Raw genomic sequence first — 21,923 nt, 5'->3', positions numbered from 1 at the left:
TTATTTGTGACCAGTACTTGAAAACATGTGAAAAAAACTGTAAATACAGTACGCTCCATACATACATACTATATGCTACAATGGAAATGACAACACAATTTACAGAAAATAAGGCACTTACTTTGATAGGCACGCACACGTGTCCAAAGTCATTATTTGTAAGGAAAAAAAACAATGAAAGTAATGCAAACATCAGCCAGAAAATGTGCCACGGAAACAAGTTTGTGCAAGACCGCACAAATGTCTTCATACTTGATCTGCGGAAACACTGGGGAAGTGCTTGGGCTCTCCTCGAAGAGAGAAGTTTGTCCGGTTCAGTAAAGCCTCAAACATAAATAGTCCGCAACAGTGAAATAGGCTACTTCTATGTGAATTAATGAGGAGGCGGAACACACCTTAATTCAAACTGTTGTTAGACACTAAAATTTGTTAGAAAATTATTTGAAATTGACATGTTGAAACATAGCCTATAGGCAATTAGCAGGCAACATGGGTTAACTGTCCTGTTGTGTAACAATCACATTTTGCAACATTGAAGGCAGTAAGGAAGCCTTTTGGAGTGGATCTGTGGACTTTTCCATGTGAATATGGAAATCACCAAAAATTACAATATTATCTGCCATGACTTCAAGGTCCGATAGGAATTCAGGGAACTCAGGAACCCTGTATACGGCCCGAGGAGGCTTGTAAACAGTAGCTCTAAAAATTGATTGAGAAGGCTGCATAGATTTAATGACTAGAAGCTCAAAAGACGAAACAAACGCGCGGGATATGGTCACTAGTATAACAAGGAGGAGAGGCCTTCCTCACTCATAATTTGTTGATTTTTAAAGAGAAAAAAGTATATGAACTTTAAAAAGTAACATCAATTATAGTTTGGATGGAAAGAAGCTCATTGATTGGATTTAACACATTCTGTCACGTTCCTGACCTATTTCTGTTAGTTTGTTGTATGTGTTAGTTGGTCAGGACGTGAGTTTGGGTGGGCATTCTATGTTGTCTGTTTCTATGTTGGTTTAAGGGTTGCCTGGTATGGCTCTCAATTAGAGGCAGGTGTTTGGCGTTCCTCTAATTGAGAGTCATATTTAGGTAGGTTGTTTCACAGTGTTCGTTGTGGGTGGTTGTCTCCTGTGTCAGTGTTTGTCGCACCATACGGGACTGTTCGGTTTGTTTTGTACATCGTCATTTTGTGTAGTCTATTTTCCCTGTTCGTGCTTTCTTCGTGTTTAATGTAAGTTTGTCGTCCAGGTCTGTCTACTCCGTTTGTTGTTTTTTAGTTTATAGTGAAGTTCGTGTTTTCGTGTTTTCTTTAAATAAATTATGTATTCACAACCCGCTGCGCCTTGGTTCAATCACTACTCCTCCTCTTCGGTTGAAGAGGAGGAGGACCACCGTTACAGAACCACCCACCAAACCCAGATCAAGCAGCGGGTTAATGGACAGCAACGACAGGGCACGAAGCAGGATTTATGGTCTTGGGAGGAGATCATGGAAGGAAAAGGGCCATGGGCTAAAGTGGAGGTGAATCGCCGCCCATGGGAACAGCTGGAGGCAGCTCGGAGAGCGGAGGAAACCGGAGAGAGGAACCGGTGTTATGAGGGGACGCGTCTAGCACGGAAGCCCGAAAAGCCCATGAGTAATACCCAAAAATGTCTTGGGGGGGGCTAAGAGGTAGTGGGCCGAGGGCAGGTAGGAGACCTGCGCCCACTTCCCAGGCTACCCGTGGAGAGCGGGAGTACGGGCAGACACCGTGTTACGCAGTAGAGCGCACGGTGTCTCCTGTACGTGTGCATAGCCCGGTGCGGGTTATTCCACCTCCCCGCACTGGTAGAGCTAGATTGAGCATTGAGCCAAGTGCCATGAAGCCGGCTCTACATATCTGGCCACCTGTATGTCTCCTTGGGCCGGCTTACATGGCACCAGCTTTACGCATGGTGTCCCCGGTTCGCCTACATAGCCCAGTGTGGGTTATTCCACCTCTCCGCACTGGGCGGGCGACGGGGAGCATTCAACCAGGTAAGGTTGGGCAGGCTCGGTGCTCAAGGGAGCCAGTACGCCTTCACGGTCCGGTATTTCCGGCACTACCTCCCCGCCCCAGCCCAGTACCACCAGTGCCTACACCACGCACCAGGCTTCCAGTGCGTTTCCAGAGCCCTGTTCCTCCTCCACGCACTCTCCCTATGGTGCGTGTCTCCAGCCCAGTGCCTCCTGTTCCGGCACCACGCACCAGGCCTACAGTGCGTCTCAGCCGGCCAGAGTCTGCCGTCTGCCCAACAGCGCCATCTGAGCCATCCGTCTCCCCAGCGCCGTCTGAGCCATCCGTCTCCCCAGCGCCGTCTGAGCCATCCGTCTCCCCAGCGCCGTCTGAGCCATCCGTCTCCCCAGCGCCGTCTGAGCCATCCGTCTGTCCCGAGCCATTAGAGCCGCCCGTCTGTCCCGAGCCGTCAGAGCCGATAGTCAGTCAGGAGCCGCTAGAGCCAGTCGTCAGTCAGGATCTGCCAGAGCCGCCAACCAGACAGGATCTGCCAGAGCCGCCAACCAGACAGGATCTGCCAGAGCCGCCAACCAGACAGGATCTGCCAGAGCCGCCAACCAGACAGGATCTGCCAGAGCCGCCAGCCAGCCATGAGCATCCAGAGCCGTCAGCCAGCCATGAGCGTCCAGAGCCGTCAGCCAGCCATGAGCGTCCAGAGCCGTCCAGCCAGGACCTGCCAGAGCCGTCCAGCCAGGACCTGCCAGAGCCGTCCAGCCAGGACCTGCCAGAGCCGTCCAGCCAGGACCTGCCAGAGCCGTCCAGCCAGGACCTGCCAGAGTCCCTCAGCCAGGACCTGCCAGAGTCCCTCAGCCAGGACCTGCCAGAGTCCCTCAGCCAGGACCTGCCAGAGTCCCTCAGCCAGGACCTGCCAGAGTCCCTCAGCCAGGACCTGCCAAAGTCCCTCAGCCAGGACCTGCCAGATTCCCTCAGCCCGGTGCTGCCCCTTATCCCGGTGCTGCCCCTTATCCCGGTGCTGCTCCTTATCCCGATGCTGCCCCTTCATTTAGGTGGGTTTAGTTGGAGGGTGGTCATTGGGAGGGGGATGCAGAAGCGGGGAGTGACTATGGTGGTGTGGGGACAGCGTCCGGAGCCTGAGCCACCACCGTGGTCAGATGCCCACCCAGACCCTCCCCTAGACTTTGTGCTGGTGCGCCCGGAGTTCGCACCTTAAGGGGGGGTTATGTCACGTTCCTGACCTATTTCTGTTAGTTTGTTGTATGTGTTAGTTGGTCAGGACGTGAGTTTGGGTGGGCATTCTATGTTGTCTGTTTCTATGTTGGTTTAACCTGTCTAGGATCAGCGTGGCGCTAGCGGCACACCCCCCCCCCCCCACTGAAAAACCAGTGCCGCGAAATTCAAAAAAAATATTTTTTTTAAATATTTAACTTTCACACATTAAAGTCCAATACTGCTAATGAAAGACACAGATCTTGTGAATCCAGTCAACATTTCCGATTTTTAAAATGTTTTACAGGGAAGACACAATATGTAAAGATGTACATCTATTACCTAAAAACACATTAGCATAATCCACCATCTTTTATTTGTCCACCAACACCAGTAGCCATCACCAATTCGGCTAAACTAAGATATTTATAGCCCCTAACCAACAAAAAAACTCATTAGATGACAGTCTGATAACATATTTATGGTATGGGATAGGTTTTGTTAGAAAAAAGTGCATATTTCAGGTAGATGGCATAGTTTACAATTGCACCCACCATCACAAATGGACTAGAATAATTACAATGAGCAACGTGTTTACCTAACTACTAATCATCAAACATTTCGTAAAAATACACAGCATACACGGATCGAAAGACACAGATCCTGTGAATACAGACAATATTTCAGATTTTCTAAGTGTCTTACAGCGAAAACACAATAAATCGTTATATTAGCTTAGCACATAGCAATTAGCAGCCCAGCATTGATTCTAGCCAAAGTGAGCGATAAAAGTCAACATCGCCAAAAGATATTAATTTTTTCCCTAACCTTCTCAGAATTCTTCCGATGACACTCCTGTAACATCACATTACAACATGCATATACAGTTTGATCGAAAATGTTTATATTTAGCCACCAAAATCATGGTTAGACAATGTGAAATGTAGACAAGCTGGTAAAGAAAAAGTCCTTGCGCCACTTAGACAGTGATCTACTCTTATACATAAATACTCATAAACGTGACTAAAAAATATAGGGTGGACAGGGATTGATAGACAATTTAATTCTTAATACAATTGCGGAATAACATTTTTTAATTTATCCTTACTTTTCAATACAGTTTGCGCCTAGCGAAGCTACGTCATAAAACATGGCGTCCTAAGCCACTAAAATGTTTCGACAGAAACACGATTTATCATAATAAAAATGTCCTACCTTGAGCTGTTCTTCCATCAGTATCTTGGGCAAAGGATCCTTTCTTGGGAGAAATCGTCTTTTGGTGGAAAGCTGTCCTCTTGCCATGTGGAAATGTCAACTGCGTTCGGGATGAACTGAAAAGCGTGCCCAACTTTTCACATCGTTGCAAAAATAAATGTCCCAAAATCGCACTAAACGGATATAAATTGCTATAAAACGCTTTAAATTAACTACCTTATGATGTTTTTAACTCCTATAACGAGTGAAAAGATGACCGGAGAAATATAACAGGCTAAACTAACGCTTGGAACAGGAGCGGGTCGGTGTCCAGCACGCGCGTTACGCACCAAGGAAAGACTTGCTAGCTACAGGGTTTTTTGATTTATAGGGCCTGTGAACGCGCAATCGACCCCATTGGAATCGTCATCACGTAAAGGCATCCAGGGGAAGACGTAAGAAGTGTCCGTATAGTCATAGCAATATCAGTGCCGTTTTAACTGACTTCAGAACAGTGGCCAACATTTCTGAAATCTGAATCCATGTCAGGGAAATTGCTGTAGAATGGGCTCTGTTCCACTTAGAGACAAAATTTCAACTCCTATAGAAACTATAGACTGTTTTCTATCCAATAATAATAATAATATGCATATTGTACGATCAAGGATTTTGTGGGAAGCCGTTTCAAAAATTAGCCAAATTAGCATAAATAGTCTAAACAGCGCCCCCATCCCCAACAGGTTATTAAGGGTTGCCTGGTATGGCTCTCAATTAGAGGCAGGTGTTTGGCGTTCCTCTAATTGAGAGTCATATTTAGGTAGGTTGTTTCACAGTGTTCGTTGTGGGTGGTTGTCTCCTGTGTCAGTGTTTGTCGCACCATACGGGACTGTTCGGTTTGTTTTGTACATCGTTATTTTGTGTATTCATGTTGTACGTCGTGAGTGGATTCTTTGATTGTGGGATTTTCGCTATACAGCTTTATTTAAACAGTGGTCTGTGGGTTGTTTTGCGCCTGTGTTTTGGCGTCACCCTTTTGTACCTGTTCCTGTTTCATGCTGTGGACATTAAAAGCGTTTGTCCCCGGAATACTTTTGCTCTCTCTGCGCCTGACTCTGCACCCATCATTCACCTGACGTTACACATTCATTTAATCATGCTTGAGCCATGTTTCAGTCAGGCCAAATACATCAAGGTTATGATCAGTGATTAGTTAATTGACTATGACTGCCTTCGAAGTGAGGGATATAACATTAAGTAGCCCTATTTTGAGATGTGAGATATTACAATCTCTTTCAATAATGACAGGAATGGAGGTCTTTATTCCAGTGAGATTTCTAAGGCGAGCACCGCCATGTTTATTTTTTCCCAACCTAGATCGAGGAACAGACATGGTCTCAATGTGGAAAGCTGAGCTGACTACACTGACGGTGCTAGTGGTAGACTCCACTAAGCTGGTAAGCTGGCTGGCTATCTCATTGTGGAGCTAGAGGAGTTAGAGCCCTGTCTATGTTGATAGATAAGATGAGAGCACCCCTCTAGGTACGATGGAGTCCGTCACTCCTCAGCAGGCCAGGCTTGGTCCTGTTTGTGGTCGAGTCCCAGAAAGAGGGCCAATTATCTACAAATCCTATCTTTTGGGAAGGGCAGAAAACAGTTTTCAACCAGCGATTGAGTTGTGAGACTCTGCTAGCTAAGAAATTATTGTACTGTTGGCCACATTTTGCCTGTCAGCTGACTAGCTAGCTATAGTTAGCTGACGCTAACGCTGTACATCGCGCTGTAACGTACAATTGACCTTATTTTAGTGCCCAAAAAACGTAATGTTTCCTGTTCAACTGTAATATGAATACCATTGTAAAGCACCATTTCTCCCCTTTCCAGCAAAATCAATGACGAGCCCATCATGCTGCCTGTCTCTGCATGATTGAAGAAGGCAATGAGTTCTGTCGGGTATTTTTAAAATTGGCGGGTGGGGAAGCAAAACCTACTGCGTGATAGGGAAAGGGGGAGATTTTTCACCTGCTCAATCCAACTTATCACCTCTAAAATGTAAATAGAACTTTTTAAAGAGTTTATATAATGTGTCATTGCATACCCATTTGAAGGTTTGCGTCAAATTTGAATTGGGTTATTATGGCGGCGCTAAACTTATCTTCAGAAGTAAACAGAGGCTGTCGCGGCTTTTGAGAGTCATGATTGCTTGCAGTGATGATGCAAAAAATGAATGCATTCCGTTGTACAATTGACTAGGTATATTGAAAACATAAAATGTACTACCTGCACATACATGTGCCACAATATGAATCATATTACTTGTATTTTTTTAAACAAACACCTTATAAACTGCATATGCACCAAAAACTTTGTTGTTTTGACAAGTGGCAATTAATCACTTATATTGATAACGGGGGAAATCAGGGTGTATGCATTGTTGAAACTAACATATCTCATAAACCACATGGAAACTGGAAATATTGTTTGCATCACTCATTACAGGAAAACCTGCTGAAGACAACAAGCTACATTTTGGAGTGATGCATTTTGATTTGTTGGTTGCCAAAACAGAAAAAGAAACGCAAAACTTTTTTGTCAATCACTCATATTGATATCACATGGAAATCAATAGAACGAGAAAGATGCGTCAAGTTGCACGTCCTGTTGAAACTAACCTTACTAAAAAAACACACAGAATCTGGGAATAATATGTATATCACAGGTTAGAGGACAACTTGCAGAAGAACTCCAGCTACATTTTGTATTGTTGCATTTTGTTTCAAGTGGGTCGCCAATGCAGAAAGGTAAAAGCAACACTATTTTGTTCATCACTCATATCAATATGAATTTGAAATCAATAGAACAGGGGCAAACGTTTGGTGTGTATGCATTGTTTAAATGAGCGCTATTCAAAGGCCACACTGAATCTGAGAACAATTTGTATATCATTGGTTTTAAATTCTAGAATGTCGGATGGAAGTTTACGGAGGCGGGGAAGGAAACAATCAGTTGCTTTGTTATTTAACTTAAATGAATCACGACCTTCCATAGGATAAAACAGTGACAAGGATTGGCTGTTGTTTGAATGATAGTTTGACTCTCAAATCCATGTATTCGTGCGAGGTCAGTGACTTTTATACAAAGAATAACGAATAACATTGTTAAATTGCAAGACTAGTTGGTTTTTGCGACGGAAAAAGCGAGAAACCTTCCCGGTAGCCATGATTGGCTGATGGGCTGGACATGCCGGGAGATGAGTTTGGATTGGTCTGCCATGTAGAATGCTTCTGTCTATAACATGAGCTGTTCAGTATGTGTTGATAGTCCTTTCTAATACTCCGTTTTTGAAAGCTATATCGTTAGCCATCGAGAACTACAACATTTTTGCTATTTTTCTCAACAACATTGATGCCCTGAATATAGCAGGCACTATCGACAGATCCTTTGGAGAAAAATGATAGGCTACCTTCTACACACGCCACAGTCAGTGTGAACAAGAGTGACTTGGCACAAAGCTGGCAAACAAGTTGTAGCTCCAAACAAAAAGTTAAATGGTTCCAGTCTGCCGGGAAGCGTTCATCCCATGTATACGGGTAAAAGTCTAGCTACAGTTTCAGATATACGTTTTTAATTTAGTCAGCAAGTCGTTTGGAAGCTTCATTAAAACCTCATGAGGATAGGGGGTGCTGTTGTCACTTTTTCTGGAAATCGTGTAATTTTTAAACGGCTTCCTACTCAATTCTTGCTCGTACAATATGCATATTATTATTATTATTGGATAGAAAACACTCTCTAGTTTCTATAGCCGTTGAAATTTTGTCTCTGAGTGGACCAGAACTCATTCTACAGCACTTTCCCTGACATGGAGTCAGATTTCAGACATCTTGGCCCCTGATCTGGAGTCAGTTTAAAGGTCCCTGTGAATGCTATGAGGATACAAACACTGCTTACATTCCCCTGGATGTCATTACGTGGTGACGCTTTGAATGGAGTCGATTGCGCAATCAGAGCCTCTATAAAACAGCACAACGTATAGGTAGTGTCCCTTTTCCAGCTGCGCCTGATGCAAGGTGGACACGGACCTGCTCTTTTTCCAAGCTTTAGTTTAGCCAGTAATATTTCTCTGGTCATGTTTTTACTCGTTATAGGTGTTAAAAACATCATAAGGTAGTTAATTTAAACCGTTTTATAGCAATTTATATCCGTTTAGTGCGATTTTGACGCATTTCTTTCTGAGACACTTTGCACCTCTGGGCACGTTTCCAATTCATGCCGAACGTAGTGGGCAATTCCACATGGCAAGAGGACAGCTTTCGACCAAAAGACGATTAGACCCAAGAAAGGATTCATTGCCCAAGATTCTGATGGAAGAACTGCTCATAGTAAGAACAATTTATTATGATAAATCGTGTTTCTGTCGAAAAATGTTAATCGCTTATGCCGCCATTTTGTTAGATGTAGCTTCGCTTGGCGCAACCTGTATTGAAAAGTAAGGATAATAAAAAAAATGTAATTCAGCGATTGTATTAAGAATTAAATTGTCTATCAATCGCTGTCCACCCTATATTTTTTTGTCACGTTTATGAGTATTTATGTATAAGACTAGATCACTGTCTAATATGGTGCACGACATTTTCTGACCAGCTGGGCTACTTTTGTCATTGTCTAACCATGATTTTGGTGGCTAAATATGCACATTTTCGAACAAGCTCTATATGTATGTTGTAATATGATGTTACAGGAGTGTCATCTGAAGAATTCTGAGAAGGTTAGTGAAAAAATTAATATATTTTGCCGATGTTTACGTTATCGCTCTCTTTGGCTAGAATCAATGCTCTGGTAATGTTTGCACATGTGGTATGCTAATATAACGATTTATTGTGTTTTCGCTGCAAGACACTTAGAAAATCTGAAATATTGTCTGTATTCACAGGATCTGTGTCTTTCGATTAGTGTATGCTGTGTATTTTTACGAAATGTTTTATGATTAGTAATTAGGTAATACACGTTGCTCTATGTATTTATTCTAGTCGAGTTGTGATGGTGGGTGCAATTGTAAACTATGATTTCTACCTGAAATATGCACATTTTTCTAACAAAACCTATCCTATACCATAAATATGTTATCAGACTGTCATCTGATGAGGTTTTTTCTTGGTTAGTGGCTATCAATATCTTTATTTGGCCGAATTGGTGATAGCTAGTGGTGTTGGTGGACAAAGAAAAAATTGTGTCTTTTGCTAAGGTGTTTAGCTAATAGATTTACATATTGTGTCTTCCCTGTAAAACATTTTAAAAATCGGACATGTTGGCTGGATTCACACGATCTGTATCTTTCATTAGCTGTATTGGACTTGTTAATGTGTGAAAGTTAAATATTTAAAAATATATATATTTTTTTAAATTTCGCGCTCTACCTTTTCAGTGGAATGTGGGAGGAGTTCCGCTAGCGGAACCCCCATCCTAGACAGGTTTTAAATAGTACCCGCAAAACACCAGTCTCAACGTGAACAGTGAACAGGCGACTCCGGGATGCTGGCCTTCTAGGCAGAGTTCCTCTGTCCAGTGTCTGTGATCTTTTGCCCATCTTAATATTTTCTTCCTATTGGCCAGTCTGAGCTATGGCTTTTTATTTGCAACTCTGCAACATTAATTAACAATGTCTACACTGTACTTCTGATCAATTTTATGTTATTTAATGGACAAAAAAAGGGGCTTTTCTTTCAAAATCAAGGACATTTCTAAGTGACCCCAAACTTTTGAACGGTATTGTACAAGACTCCACTTCGGCTGGATTATTACATGACCCATCAAATAAGCCAGATGTGTCTGGGGGTGATTATGGCCACCTATTGTATTTCATTAACATGTGTACATGTCTAGACAATAGTGACCCATCCACTTAACTAGATGTGGCTGGGGGGTGGTTATAGCATTTCCTTCACATGACCCATCAATTTAGACAAGTGTGTCGGGTAAGCGTCATCTAATAATGGTCAAATATTTCATTTTTTTTTGTATCTGGACACTTTCTGTTTCTGATATTGCTACTGTGCAAATAACCACTTCACTGTACCATTTACACATTCTGTATCCTGTGCATGTAACAAATAAACTTAGATTGTATTTGATTTAGTGTGTGTTTACCACATGGCCTCACATGTGAATCCCTAAAGAGACGGGTGGGACTGAGGCTTAAGAGGGCGTAAACAATGCTGAATGGGTGTAGACAAAGAAGCACCTTCCAGTAGGTTTACCAAAACATTCAAGGACCTTTTTCTCAAAAGGGGGTTACAAGTTTATCAACTTTCAAAGCAGAATTACTTTCCCATTGTTCCTCAACTGCTCTAGCTTTGAATCTGTACTTTTTTCCAATGTAAAAAAAACACAATTTCACGTTTTTCTACATAAGACTGAATTGAGGCGGTCGGTCACAAATGTGTTTACATTCCTGTCAGTGAGCATTTCCCTTTGCCAAGATAATCCATCCACCTGACAGGTGTGGCAAATCGAGAAGCTGATGAAACAGCATGATCATTACTCAGGAGCTCCTTGTGCTGGGGACAATGAAAGGGAGTGTACAATTGCAATGCTGATTGCAGGAATGTCCACCAGAGCAGTTGCCAGATAATTGAATGTTAATTTTTCTACCATAAGCCACCTCCATCGTTTTAGGGAATTTGGCAGTACTTCCAACCGGCCTCACAATCGCAGATCACGTGTAGCCATGTCAGCCCAGGACCTCCACATCTGGCTTCTTCACCTGCACTTTGGATTTGAAATGATACAATAATACAACAGCTTCAATTTGAGGGTATGTTCATCCATATCTAGTGAACCATTTAGAAATTACAGCACCTTTTGTACATAGTCCCCCAGGTTAGCATGTCCTAGGGGTATGACATTTGTGTGTCTGTAACTTTCTCACTCATCATTATTTATGATTCATTCAGGATTAAGCGTTCAGTGTAGACATTGCATGCTATGACTACTTTAATACACATATGCTGTAAGTGAATTTGTCCCAATACTTTTGCTCCCCTAAAATGGGGGGACTATGTACAAAAGGTGCTGATATTTCTAAACGGTTCACCCGATATGGATGAAAATACCCTAAAATTAAAGCTGACAGTCTGCACTTTAACCTCATAGTATCATTTCAAATCCAAAGAGCTGGTGTACAGGGTCAAAACAAAAACAATGTGTCACTGTCCCAATACTTTTGGAGCTTACTGTATCTTTTGTGATGTTCCCACCAGACTGTTCCCACAACCTAATGAAACATTCTGGTAAACTTTAAAGAACAGACTAAATGTGTTCTATGAACATTCTTGCAAAATCAGGTGAATTGTTTTGCACCTTAAAAGAGACATTGTAGAATAATCCGCACAACTGGACAGTTTTTGTGTTTTGGGAACATATCTTTTGTCATGTCCCCACACTATTGTCACGAACATTGTTGTAAGAATCGGACCAAAATGCAGCGTGGTTTGGGTTTATCATCTTTATTACGTGAACCGGCAAAAAACAATAAAGAACAAAACGAACGTGAAGCTATGCAGTGCTCAAGGCAACTATACACAAACAAGATCCCACAAAAACCCAGTGGGAAAAGGCTGCCTCTTATTGGGAACCATACCAGGCCAACATAGAATTAACAAAACTAGATTACCCATCCTAGTCACACCCCGACCTAACCCAATTTGAGAATAAAAGGCTCTCTAAGGTCAGGGCGTGACAACTATTCTCACCAGACTGTTTCCACAACCTAATGAAACATTCTGAGGCGAATGTTTGTATTTGTACCCACAATTGCCTTATTGATCAATAATATACTCAAACATTTGTATTTTATATTGGTTATAGTTTCCTTTTGCATTGATTACATTTCTGGGTAAGGTAGACTGAAGCTCTGGATGTTTTTTACAGACGTCTGGGTTGTGGGGGACAGCTACACAATTTAATGATCAAGCTAGTTTGGGTCATATGAGGTAAGCTGTGTGGGTTTTGGAACTCAGCTAACCTCACATTCATATCTGAACAGACAGAATATGATTCTGTTTTTGAACAAGTTTTGTTTGTTTGAAGTTTCAGTTCAATATGGGGTTGAATGGGCCATGGCTTTTCCTTTGGTTTATTATTCTGCATTGATCGCCCCACAGGGTGCAGATTGAGAGGGACAGGAGGGAAAAGAAGGGGGAATAGAGGTTGACTCACTGTGGGACACAGAATAGTGCAGGAATTCCCATATCATGTTACAGTCCCTATACACAACCAGAGCAAAAAGCATCCTGAGTTGATGTAACCAAAATGTGAATAATGTGTAAAGGGCAATTCCACGGTCCTGGAATTTAGCTGAGACCAAGGGGCCAGGGTTCGGGTCTAGAAGCAAGGATTAGACTGCTCCTACAGTTTTGCTTCGTTACTGCAGTTTAACTGACGCCCGTCCACAGAAATTTCCAAAGACGGCCACATAGGGAAGTAGATTTAGAAAATTCATAATAAGACACTTTATTCATCACCTTTGTGCACAAAACATCTATTGAATTATAATTGTCACTGAGGCAGATGTTTCTTTCATTACTCACAGCCAAAGACATTAACATTTTATTTTCATCCAATGTCTGCCTTGTTTTTGGATGATGTGAGATGTTGTAGCTGCTCGTGCTGCTCCTTGTGCACACGGAGTGATAATGTGCATGTGATTTTGGTCCGTATAAACCGGATGCAACATGGATATCCTGTTAGTGATCCCTTCGCGCGCCAATCCCTTTAGTGGGATCGATTTGACAACATCCAGTGAAATTGCAGAGCGTCAAATTCAAACTACAGAAATATCAATATTCAAGATTCACAAAAATATAAGTGTAATACATCAAAATAAAGCTTAACTTCTTGTTAATCCAGCCGCAGTCTCAGATTTCAGAGGGCTTTACGGTAAAAGCAGACCATGTGATTATCTGAGGACAGCGCCCTGCAAACAAACACATTAAATCATTTTCAAACAGGCAGGTGGCGACACAAAAGTCAGAAATAACGATATAATAAATGCCTTACCTTTGAAGATCTTCTTCTTTTTGCAAACCCAAATGTCTCAGTGACACAATGAAGGGTCGTTTTGTTCGATAAAGTCCTCCCTTAGAGTGTTTTCTATCCAAATCTACCAATTATATGCATATCCTAGCTTCTGAGCCTGAGTAACAGGCAGTTTACTTTTGGCACGCTTTTCATCCGGACGTGAAAATACTGCCCCCTATCCCTAAGAAGATTTAAACTTACAGAAGGCAGAACATTTACCGCACTATTCAGTTTTAATGTATTTCTAATATCTTTTAAAAACCTTTTCTGGAAGATGTGTTCTAAGACCCCTTTTCCATCCATTTGACCAGAAATCAAAGCCTTTACTTATTCCACATTTTTTGGATTGAAAATGGTTAACAAATGTGTATATGCTTTAATTTTATAAAAATATATTGACAAGCTTTCATTTGATACTCAATTTGATATAGTCCTGTGAACTTCACGTTGGTGCTCATGGGTCCTTTTACATGGAAATGACCTATCCTCAATCGATTAACCTCTCTAGGGTACGTGGGACGGTAGCGTTTGCAGAGCGCAAAATTCAAAAATACTATATTCAAATATTTAACATTCTTGAAAATATATGTGTTATACAACAAAATAAAGCGTAACTTCTTGTTAATCCAGCCGCCGTGTCAGATTTAAAAAATGCTTTACGGCGAAAGCAAACCATGCGATTATCTGAGGACAGCACACCGCATACAAACACATGAAAATCATATTTCAACCAGGCAGGTGCGACACAAATGTCAGAAATAGCAATATAAAAAATGCCTTACCTTTGATGATCTTCTCATGTTGGCACTCCAAAAGTTCCCAGTTACATCACAAATTGTCCTTTTGTTCGATAATGTCTTTCTTTATATCCATAAAAACTCAGTTTAGCTGGCGCGCTTCAGTCAATAATCCACTCAGTTGCCCTCCATCAAAATGCATACAAAATGAATCCCAAATATTACTAATAAACTTTTCCAAACAAGTCAAACAACGTTTATAATCAAACCTTATACGCAAATAAACGATCAAATTTAAGATGGAGAATAGTATGTTCATCCACACGCTTGGAAACACTACGGCCAAAATGGGAGCCACCTAGAAAAACTACAATTCCTGGGGCATTTTCTCAAAAACCAGCCTGAATCTCTTTCTAAAGACTATTGACATCTATTGGAAGCCCTAGGAACTGCAATTTGGGAGGCCTTGGGCTTATAATTATAGTACTAGCCATTGAAAATAGTGGTAAGCTGATTTTTTTGGGGGGGGGGGGTTTGTCCTCGAGGTTTCGCCTGCCATTTCAGTTATGTTATACTCACAGACATAATTGTAACAGTTTTCAAAACTTTAGAGTGTTTTCTATCTAAATCTACCAATTATATGCATATCCTAGCTTCTGGGCCTCAGTAACAGGCAGTTTACTTTGGGCACGCTTTTCATCCGAATGTCAAAATACTGCCCCCTACACCAGAAAGGTTAAATATTTGAACAATGTGTAACCTCAATTGATTAAATATCTAACTATATTTAATAAATATGACAAGAGAGAGAGAGACAATCACACTATTCCTATAAATTAGTGGCCAGTAGTCTTAATCTTCTGAGCAGGAGGTTTAGCACCACTGACTGGACCACCACTGGAGCTAGCTTAATTTCTACATGGGGACCTACTGTGCTACTGTGGTCCTGCTGGACCCCCCAGTCCTCTGAGTTTGGCTGATGGTGCGAATGTCAGAGTGCCAGGGAAGTCAGCTTGAGTGAGATTTGTGTGAAATATGATCCCAGAATCTCAATATATTCAATCAGCCTTTTTCTACACTTTTTGGGGTAGATTATGAGGCCCGCTCTGCATCCTAGCTGAAGCCCGCCGGTGTGAAATCCCATTTCCTCTGGTGCAACGTGCCGTGACTAAGACCTTCTCCACATAAGGGACTTCTATAGAGGAGAGAGGGGGAAAGAGAAGAGAAGGTATGCAAGGGCAGAGGGGGAGAAGAGAGAGGTGAAGAGAGTCAGGAGAAAAGAGAGGAAGAGTACGGAGAAAGGTAAAAAGGGAGAGTGAGAGAGACGTAAAGAGAGTGATAATAGGACTAAGAAATGAGCAGTGGAGAGATCACAGGAGAGAAAGTGTGTGTGTATGTGTGTGTAAGGAGGCAGACCGGCTGGAGAGGTGTCTAAGGTGCCTGAACAGGAAGATGGTTAGCAGTTGCAACTGGTTTTATTTATTTTTAATTTTTTTCAAGCAAAGGTGAATGGCTTTGTACAGTGCCAGAGCCCCAGAAATCTGAAAAATTAACATTTTAATAAATTAGAAAAAATGAATAAACTTCAAATTACTTCAATAAATATGATAAACTCAATGATAAACTTAATCCTTGCACTGCGTTATCACTGCGTTTGACTAGCCTAGCTGGGCGGCAGCCCAGCCTGCCCTCTGCATTCCAGCTCTAACTAGACCTGCTTGGTCAGTCAGGCTCTTATACCATGAAGATGTTGAACAAACCAGCATATCAAATAACTTCAACATTCGCCAGTTTACATGTTACATCATTATGATTTTCATATGTAAATCTTTATCATTTAAATAATGTTGACAAATAATATCAAACTTCATAATGGTCTATCTATAAATACACATGATCACATTTCACTATTGGTTTATTTGGATCCCCATTTTTTTTGCGGAAGCAACTGCTATTGTTCCCGGGGTCCACTACTGACTTGGACTAGTCCACCATCAACAGTGGCGGGAACCCATTCATAAAAAGGGGTTGAATGCACCATCACTTTCTTTACAACACCCAGGACGAGACAAAGCGAATGGAATGCACATCAAGGTAAGTACACAGCTCAGGTTCTGAAATACAAATGCAGTTAGCGATCAGATATTCACATACAGAGCACAACATAATGACTTCATAATATTAGGTGATCAGTCTAACAATGGACGACAGATAAATGTGTTGTCTGTTCTGTTACAGCTTGCTGTGTGCCCAGGCTCCATACACACATATGGTGCTCTGCTGCACATGACACACATCTGCTCAATAAACAATGAAATAATACCTTGTATTTTGTGATCATTTCTAATAGATGGTGATGAGGATGAGAACCGTCACAGTGTGGAAGAAAGACTGAGTACTGTTCAGTTGGGACATAAGTATGGATCAGATATTGTATGTTATTTTTCTGTTTTCTATCATGGTTTCCTGCTTTCCTTACCTTGAATACAACATCCATTGATGACCACCAACCTCCATTTTATGGGCTATCTTCAATTTATTTTATTGATTATCTTCAATCACTATTTATAAAAATGTTCATCTGATGTACAAAATTGCTTGCAATTCATCCTTTGAATAGCATACTGAAAGCAAAAAGGTCTAGAGGACAAATCTTTACTTCAAACTTTGAAATCAACAACAAGCAGTATAATCAAAGTGCAAAGTATTTTAGCTGTAATAATTTTACCTGCTCGCCGTCACATTATTATACTCATTCAAGAGGGATGTTCCTTTAGAGAAATTAAGGTGTCTGCTAATCTTTTGTTGTCTCCGACTCACTCTGCGTCTTGTTTTAAATGTCAACCGATGTTTGTGAGATTCAAAACGAGAACTGTGAGCGTAGAAATTTGGCCACTACTGTACTAATCATGCCTTTTCAGACGGGGGCATTGTGAGGTGTTTTTAACATACCCCGACATCCTCTAGAATCTCTTGTAACAATCTCTTGTGAACTGACAGAACAAACAGTTGGGTTACTAGCTTGATTATTGTCCTAGATGATGGATGTGTAAACATAAAGTGAATAAAAATGTGAATTTTTATTGAAACCAACATTTGTCTCTCCCTCTCCCTCTCTTCCACTATGCAGGACATTCTGAATAACCTGGACAAACTGGAGCCAGCTGACCTGGATGATGACGACCTCCTGCTGGATGTGGACCTCCCTGAGGAAGGCTGTCTACACAATGGTGAGAGGACAGACAATAGTGGCTCCAGGTGCAGTCACATACAGTGTTGATTGACCTCTTCATCTTTCCCCAGACTTGGTGCTCTTTAACAATATGATTGGTTCAGAAGAGCCCTAATCATTACAATGAAAGCCTAATCACTGTGATCAGATCCGGTCACCTTTTGAATGTAGCTCTTCATTCCACTGTGTAATTGTAATCATGTTTCTTTTCCATTTTATATCTAATCATGACACATTCCCTAGCCCTATAACAAGTGCTGATTAGGTAGCAAGGTAAAGTAATCCCATTTATCGTTTTGGTAAATAAGCTTTGATTCACAGAGATAGCATAATTGTCTTTGTGTGAATTTATGGGTGTGGATGGGCATGCATGCGTGTCTGTGTTTTAGTACATCACTGACATTGACCGTGAATCTTGGGTAATGAAGTCTTCAACTGTATTGCGAATGCCGTGCTGACAATGCTATTCATGGGTAATGTAGTTCTTTCTACTGTTCTGAAAACACTTTGCCCAGTGTCAGACCACTGACCAGTCTTGCTAAGGGATTGCTAACAAGGGTCCCTTTATGACCCCAAAACACACAGACAAACCCAGAGCTTATGTAGTCTTCAGACACACACACACACATTACTGGGGCAGCTGCCCTTTAATTAGAACTAGCTAATGAAAGACTATATAAACAGCCACAGCTTTGTTTTTCTGTTTACAGAGTGCTACAGTGAGTGTGTTGTGTTGGTGTGTGTGTGTGTGTGTGTGAGTGAGTGAGTGAGTGTGACAGGAATGTTCACTCTGAAAGAATGTGAATCCAACCGGCATACTTCACTCCTCTTTTTTGGAAAGAGCCCATATTTATAGTCCTGTATGTCATAGCTAAGGGAGAGGGGAGCAGAGAGAGGGCCCAGCCAAGCTCAGCCGTTTGGGGCAGGCCTAGAGAGAGGGGAAGAAGGGAGGGAGATTTACTGTTGCATAGTCTTAGGCTCACTCTCCTCCCCTTCCACCCTCCTTCCCATTGACACGCAGGCTCTGCCAGCCAAGCAGGAAGGGGAAAGGAAGACGGGAGAAGGGAAAGGGAGGCCCTGCTATTTTCTCCAGCAGGCAGGCTCCAGCTCCAATGACAGGAGAGGCCCAGTGGTCTCTTCCCTCCCTCCCCAAGCTGGTGACACCCAGCCTGTCCACGAACACAGCCACCCCAGCCTCTCCCTCCCTCTCTGGCCCCAGCTCCTAGAGAGTTTCTCAGAAAACAGGGTGGAGGAGTTTCTCTAGCCCTTTAAATGGCTGACTGGCACTTTAGCTCACACTGTTTTCTCACACTTTCTTATATTTGGATTTTCAGTTTTGTACGTGTTGAGAACAAGTCCATGGTTGTAGCAGAGAGTCTTGGAATGTAGCTGAGCTGACTATTTGGACAGGGTCGTCATCAGTTGTGGTATGTGGAGAGAGGCTGGATAAAGTATTTCTTGAGTCCTCAGCTGAAGAAAGTGGCTGACTTTCTGTATTCTGTGTCATTTGTTTTGCACCACCTCATGGTACAACTACAGTAAGATTCAGTTATTTGAAGACTGGCAATCAATTTTATGCAGTCTATCTTTTTGATGTTGTCTCGCTTCATTAATGGCTTGTTTGAATAGTGTTGCCAAATATTTATGTCCCTTCCTTTCTTGCTCTGTTTGAAAGAGAAATTGCGTGTCTGTCTGTGTTTTATGGGTGAGTACGAGTTTGTTAAACTTCTCTCTTGATGTTTTCCCCTGAGAGTCCTACTGACTGTAGGCCTTAGCTTGAGTCTAGAACTGCCGTCTTCTTTGGTTTTGATGTCTTATTCAGTACAAATCAAACTTTAAGCAATGAAGCAATGTGTGAATGTTTTATGAGATGAAGAACTGCTTAAAAGAATCCTTATTTTGCTATTTGGTTGTATTCTGACTTTGAGTGTGTGTGTTTGTTTGTGCGTAGGTGTGTGTGTAGGAACAAATAGATATCCTCTAAAATTCTAAACAAATCAAGTTATTTGTCACATGCTTCTCAGGGTTCTACACAAGCTTTTTCCACTGGTGCTTTTCCAGTTGGCAGCAGCAGCACATAACTTGGTTGCACCAATATTTATATATACAGTGCCTTTGGAAAGCATTCAGACCCCTGGACTTTTTCCACATTGTTACGTTACAGCCTTAGTCTAAAATGGATTAACTAAATACAAATCCTCAGCAATCTACAAACAATAACCCATAAGGACAACGTGAAAACAGCTTTTGTAATTTAGGGAAAATTACAAAAACTTTAATAAAGTACCTTATTTACATAAGTATTCAGCCCCTTTGCTATGGTATTGACAATTTAGCTCAGGTGCATCCTGTTTCCATTGATCATCCTTGAGGTTTCTACAACTGTCTTCCGGCGCCGACAGAGATGGCCGCCTCACTTCGTGTTCCGAGGAAACTATGCAGCATTTTGTTTTTTATGTGTTATTTCTTACATTGTTACCCCAGGAAATATTAGGTTTTATTACATAGTCGGGAGGAACTATTGGATATAAGAGCAACGTCAACTCACATACGTTACGACCAGGAATATTACTTTCCCGAAGCGGATCCTCTGTTTCGTCCACCACCCAGGACAATGGATCGGATCCCAGCCGGCGACCCAAAACAACGGCGCCGCAGAAGGGGCAGACGGAGCGGTCTTCTGGTCAGGCTCCATAGACGGGCATGTCGCGCACCGCTCCCGAGCATACTACTCGCCAATGTCCAGTCTCTTGACAACAAGGTAGACGAAATCCGAGCAAGGGTTGCCTTCCAGAGAGACATCAGAGATTTTAACGTTCTTTGTTTCACGGAAACATGGTTCACTCAGGATACGTCATCAGAGTCGGTACAGCCACCTGACTTCTTCACTCATCGCGCTGACAGAAAGAAGAAGGGCGGGGGTGTATGCCTTATGATTAACGAGACGTGGTGTGATCATAACAACATACAGGAACTAAAGTCCCTTTGTTCACCTAAACTAGAATTCCTTACAATCAAATGATGACCACATTATCTACCAAGAGAATTCTCTTCGATCGTAATCACAGTCGTGTATATCCCGCCCCAATCAGACACATCGATGTCCCTGAAAGAACTTAATTTGACTCTATGTAAACTAAAAAACCACATATCCTGAGGATGCATTTATTGTAGCTGGGGATTTTAACAAGGCTAATCTGAAAACAAGGCTCCCTAAATGTTATCAGCATATCGAATGTACGACCCGGGCTGGCTAAACCCTGGATCATTGTTGTCCTAACTTCCACATTGCATATAAAGCCCTCCCCCGCCCTCCTTTCAGAAAATCTGACCACGACTCCATTTTGTTGCTCCCAGCCTATATACAGAAACTAAAACAGGAAGTGCCCATGCTCAGGTCTGTTCAACGCTGGTCCGACCAATCGGATTCCACGCTTCAAGATTGCTTCAAGCATGTAGACTGGGATATGTTCCGCATAGCGTCGGACAATAACATTGATGAATACGCTGATTCGGTGAGCGAGTTTATTAGCAAGTGCATCGGTGATGTTGTACCCACAGCGTCTATTAAAACATTCCCCAACCAGAAACCGTGGATTGATGGCAGCACTCATGCAAAACTGAAAGCGCGAACCACTGCTTTTAATCAGGGCAAGGTGACCGGAAACATGACCGAATACAAACAGTGTAGTTATTCCCTCCGCAAGGCAATCAAACAAGCTAAGCGTCAGTATAGAGACAAAGTAGAGTCACAATTCAACGGCTCAGACACGAGAGGTATGTGGCAAGGTCTACAGTCAATCACGGACTACAAAAGGAAAACCAGCCCTGTCGCGGACCACGATGTCTTGCTCCCAGACAAACTAAACAACGTCTTTGCTCGCTTTGAGGACAACACAGTGCCACTGACACGGCCCGCTACCAAAACCTGCGGGCTCTCCTTCACTGCAGCCAACGTGAGTAAAACATTTAAACGTGTTAACCCTCGCAAGGCTGCTGGCCCATACGGCATCCCCAGCCGCGTCCTCAGACCATGCGCAGACCAGCTGGCTGTTGTGTTTACGGACATATTCAATTAATACTTATCCCAGTCTGCTGTTCTCACATGCTTCAAGAGGGCCACCATTGTTCCTGTTCCCAAGAAAGCGAAGGTAACTGAGCTAAATGATTATCTCCCCGAAGCACTCACTTACGTCATCATGAAGTGCTTTGAGAGACTAGTCAAGGACCATATCACCTCCCCCCTACCTGACACCCTAGACCCACTCCAATTTGCTTACCGCCCCAATAGGTCCACAGACGACGCAAATGCAATCACACTGCACACTGCCCTAACCCATCTGGACAAGTGGAATACCTATGTAAGAATGCTGTTCATTGACTACAGCTCAGCATTTAACACCATAGTACCCTCCAAACTCGTCATTAAGCTCGAGACCCTGCGTTTCGACCCCGCCCTGTGCAACTGGCTCCTGGACTTCCTGAC

General features: G+C 42.4%; 1 pseudogene; it reads left to right on the top strand.

Moving 5' to 3' along the window:
* The window catches only part of LOC129858822 (serine-rich coiled-coil domain-containing protein 2-like), a 124,008-nt pseudogene that overhangs the window by 56,367 nt on the left and 45,718 nt on the right, over nt 1-21,923 (top strand).

The sequence above is a fragment of the Salvelinus fontinalis genome, chromosome 1 (assembly GCF_029448725.1).
Source record: "Salvelinus fontinalis isolate EN_2023a chromosome 1, ASM2944872v1, whole genome shotgun sequence".
Taxonomy (NCBI): domain Eukaryota; kingdom Metazoa; phylum Chordata; class Actinopteri; order Salmoniformes; family Salmonidae; genus Salvelinus; species Salvelinus fontinalis.
Note: the sequence above shows the minus strand (reverse complement) of the source record. Positions and strands in the feature narration are given on the sequence as shown.